At 39.4% G+C, this 4,071-nt stretch overlaps 1 protein-coding gene across 1 annotated transcript in view; it reads right to left on the bottom strand.

Moving 5' to 3' along the window:
- LOC102752201 (testis-specific gene 10 protein-like) overlaps nucleotides 1-3,075 on the bottom strand; it is a gene marked incomplete at its 3' end in the record, with an annotated part of 83,068 nt that extends 79,993 nt beyond the window's left edge. Inside the window, exon 1 of the mRNA XM_015568599.1 lies at nucleotides 2,948-3,075. The remainder of the gene's footprint in view (nucleotides 1-2,947) is intronic.
- Nucleotides 3,076-4,071: the final 996 nt, after the last annotated feature.

Below are 4,071 nucleotides of genomic sequence, written 5' to 3'. Positions count from 1 at the left end.
TTCCCTGTGTATTTTGTTGTTTGAGAACACTGAGTTTTTAATTCAGTTACTACATTTGTTTTAACTAATTTTGTTGTGATGAAATAGACATACCATAACATTTACCATTATAACCATTTTTGTGTGTAAAATTCAGTGGTGTTAAGTATATTCATAATGTTGTGCAACCATTCTACATACATTTCCAGAACTTTTCCATCATCCCAAATAGAAACTCTGTACCCATTAAACAAAAACTCTATGAATTTTCCTATTCTGGGTACCTTATATAAGTGGAATTGTACAATATTTGTCCTTCTGTGCCTGCCTTATCTCACTTAGCATAATGTTTTCAAGGCTCATCCATGTTGTAACTTCTATCAAAATTTCATTCTTTTTAAGGGTGAATAATATTCCATTGTATGTACGTGCCAGTTTGTTTATCCATTCATCTGCTGATGAATATCTGGGTTGTTTCTACCTTTTTGCTATTGTGAATAATGCTGCTATGAACATTGGTGTCCAAGTATCTGTTTGAGGGCCTGCTTTTAATCTTTTGGCATACACCTAGGAGTAGAATAGCTGGGAAAATACTGAAATTCTATATTTAGCTTTTTGAGCAGCTGCTAAACTTTTTTCAACATGGCTGCACCATTTTTACTTTCCCACCAGCAACCATATAGGGCTCCAGTTTCTCCCCATCCTCACCAATACCTGTAATTTTCTGTTTTTTGTTTGTTTGGTTGTTTTTTGTTTTTTATAATAGCCATCCTAATGAGTGTAAAGTAATATCTCATTGTGGTTTTGCATTTCTTTAATGGTTGGTGATCCTTTCATATATTTATTAGCCATTGATAGACCTTCTTTGGAGAAATGTCTACTCAAGTTCATTATCCATTTTTGAATTGGATTTGTCGTTGTTGTTGAGTTGTAGTTCTTTATACTATATTCTGGTTATTAATCCCTTATGTGATATATGATTTACAAACATTTCCTTCTGTACATTTTTAATAAATTTTATTTTTTAGAGCAGTTTTATAGAAAAACTGATCAGGAATTCCAGAGATTTCCCACATACCTTTTGTTTCCCCACCCCCAAACATACACACACAGTTTCCCCTTTGCTTTACATCTTGTAACAATGTGGTACATTTGTTACAAGTGATGAACCAACACTGATACCTTATGATTAACTAAACTCCACAGTTTAAGTTAGGGTTCATACTTTGGGTTGTAGATTCTATGGGTTCTGACAATTGTATGCTAACATGTAACCATCATTACTGTATCAGACAGAATACTGCTCTAAAAATCACCTGCGCTCTATTCATCTCTCTCTCCCTCCAAGGTCTCAATGTTTCGTCTTTTTCAGGTTGCGTAGTTAGAATCAGAATATGTAAACTTTTCAGATTGGCTTTTTTCACCTACCTATATGCTTTCAAGGTTCCTTTATGTCTTCTTGTGGCTTGATAACTCATTTCTTTTTACAATTCCATTCTATGGATGCACCAGTTTATCCATTCACTTATTGAGGAACAATTTGGTTGCTTCTAAAATTTCCATATGGTTCTTGTTTATATCTCCTTATCTCTTTTACTTCTTTGCTGAGATTTTCTATTTTCTTTTCTATATCCCAGGTATGTAAAAAATGCTTGCTGAAGCGTTTATAAGATGGCTGATTTAAAATCCTTGTCAGATCATTGTAATATCTAATTCATATCGATCCTGGCATATCCTGTCTTTTCTCACTGAAATTGAGATCTTCCTGATTTTTAGGATAAGGAGTGATTTTTTCTTTTAATTGAAACTTGGTATTCTAAGACTCTGGATCCTGTGTTTTAGTGGGCTTCCTGTGACACTGCTCCAGCTAGAGAAGAGGGACACTGCTCTGTTCCTGCTTGGGGTGGGAGGGGAGGAAGTCCAGTTTTTACCAGAGGCTTCCATGGACACCTGGAGAAGGTGAAGCTCCTTGTTCCTGCTGGGCAGGGATGGAAATTCAGGCTCCTCACTGGGCCTCTGCTGATACCACAACAGCAGGAAGAGCAGAGGTGCCTCGCGACTGCTCTCACATGTCCACCACTGCCACCGTGGGTGGGCGGGCAAGGGTAGAAGTCTGGGCTCTTAGCCCTTGCTGGCAGGAATCGCTTTTTCCATTGTGTTGCTTAGGGCAGGCAGTTATGGTCTAAAAGCAGTCAGCCTTGCTAGGCTGTCCCTCTCCGAGTCCTTTGGCTAAAGAAAAAGACAGCTTTTCTGATATCCTTCTTTGTCTGCACCTACTGTTTTCAGTGCCGTTTCTCCAGCACTCTGTCTGGAGTATATGGAGCAAACAGAAAAATCCAGGAACTCACGAATGTGTCATTCACTGTGTGTTGAGGTCCCTAACTCGACTTCCTTCTTCTCATCTCTCACTGTCCTATGTTTGTTTTATGCATAATGTTCAGGGTTTTTAGCTGTACTTAGTAGGGAAAATAGGGAAAAGTAAGTCTACTCTTTCTTCCTAGAAGAGGCCGTTTCCTTAAATGGCATGTATTAAGAGCTACACCACAGATCCAGGCACCAGGAAAGTAGAAGCAATACCGAACTTGCAGTTCAGAGAACTGGGTTCAAATCCTAGCTGACTGGGGAGTTCAGAGGAATCCTAGCTCTGTCATTCATTAGTCCAGTATCATAATTCTTTAACCTCTTGGAACTTCAGCGTCCATGTCTGTAAAATAGAAGTTTCACAAGGTTGGGATGAAGTAAGATTATGTACTTGAAAGCACCTCATAAAACACCAGGCACACAGTTGGCACTCACTGACTCAGACTCTGTGTATCAAAATGGTTAAGATAAAAATGAAATGATTTTAGACCCAGAAAATAAAACCATAAGCCAGCACTGAATTAATGTTCTCTGCCTTCTTATTTTAAAATAGGCCCCAGCCAAAATTAATTCAGGGAAATAAATACATATGTAAATTAAATGTAACCTGTAATTTCAGTGTAGAGATGAATTTATCTTGAGTTCTCACTTGTTGTTCTAGCTGGAGAGTATTCTGGTATTTTCCAGCTTCGGAAACTGGAGCCCCTAGACCAAAATCATGTTCTTTGGTGGTAACCTAGTGGAAAGAATAGGAAAACATTCTTTTTAAAACAGCTTTGTGATTTCTCACAACAGTATATAAACTTTTTAAATTAACCACATTCTTAGGTACATTTTCAATTGATTTTAACCTTGTCACACCAGTAAAGAATATTTCAGCAAGTTTTACTTTCTTAACATTTTATGTTATAAGACTTTTTCTGTGTGCTTTCCAAATATAAAACTACAATATCGAACATGCTTTTCAAAAGAGACATACCCCATCCTACCCCCTTGGTAATCACTGTAACTAAGAAAATATTGGGTCAGCAGCAAATTAAGTATCTATCTCTAGGCCTGTGTTTTCCAAAAAGGTTTGCTACCTATATCACAAAGGGCTGGCTTCTTTCTAATCCTATATAATAGAGAGGTAATATGCAAATTGATCATCACTCCAACACACAAGATGGCCGCCCCCATGTGGTCAAAGATGGCTAGCAGGGGAGGGCAGTTGGGGGGGACCAGGCCTGCAGGGGAGGGCAGTTAGGGGTGACTAGGCCGGCAGTGGAGGGCAGTTATGGGTAACCAGGCAGGCAGTGGAGGGCAGTTAGGGGCAATTGGGCCAGCAGGGGAGCAGTTAAGGCATCGATCAAGCTGGCAGGGGAGTGGTTAGGGGGCAATCAGGCAGGCAGGCAAGCAAGCAGTTGGGGGCCAGCAGTCCTGGATTGTGAGAGGGAGGTCCGACTGCCCGTTTAGGGATCGGGCCTAAATGGACAGTTGGACATCCCTCGAGGAGTCCCAGATTGGAGAGGCTGCAGGCTGGGCTGAGGAACACACACACACACACACACACACAACCTTGCATGAATTTCATGCATTGGGCCTCTAGTGTATTAATAATTCCTATAAATAAGAAAGGAAAAGAAATACCTTTGTAGAAAAAGTGGCAAAGAATGTGGATACTTCACATACATGACTTTTAAATAGATTTAAAGATATCAATCTCACCAGTTAGAGGGATACAAATTGAAG

The sequence above is a fragment of the Myotis davidii genome, unplaced genomic scaffold (genome assembly GCF_000327345.1).
Source record: "Myotis davidii unplaced genomic scaffold, ASM32734v1 scaffold1685, whole genome shotgun sequence".
Taxonomy (NCBI): Eukaryota; Metazoa; Chordata; class Mammalia; order Chiroptera; family Vespertilionidae; genus Myotis; species Myotis davidii.
This window is presented reverse-complemented; position numbering and strand designations above follow the sequence as displayed.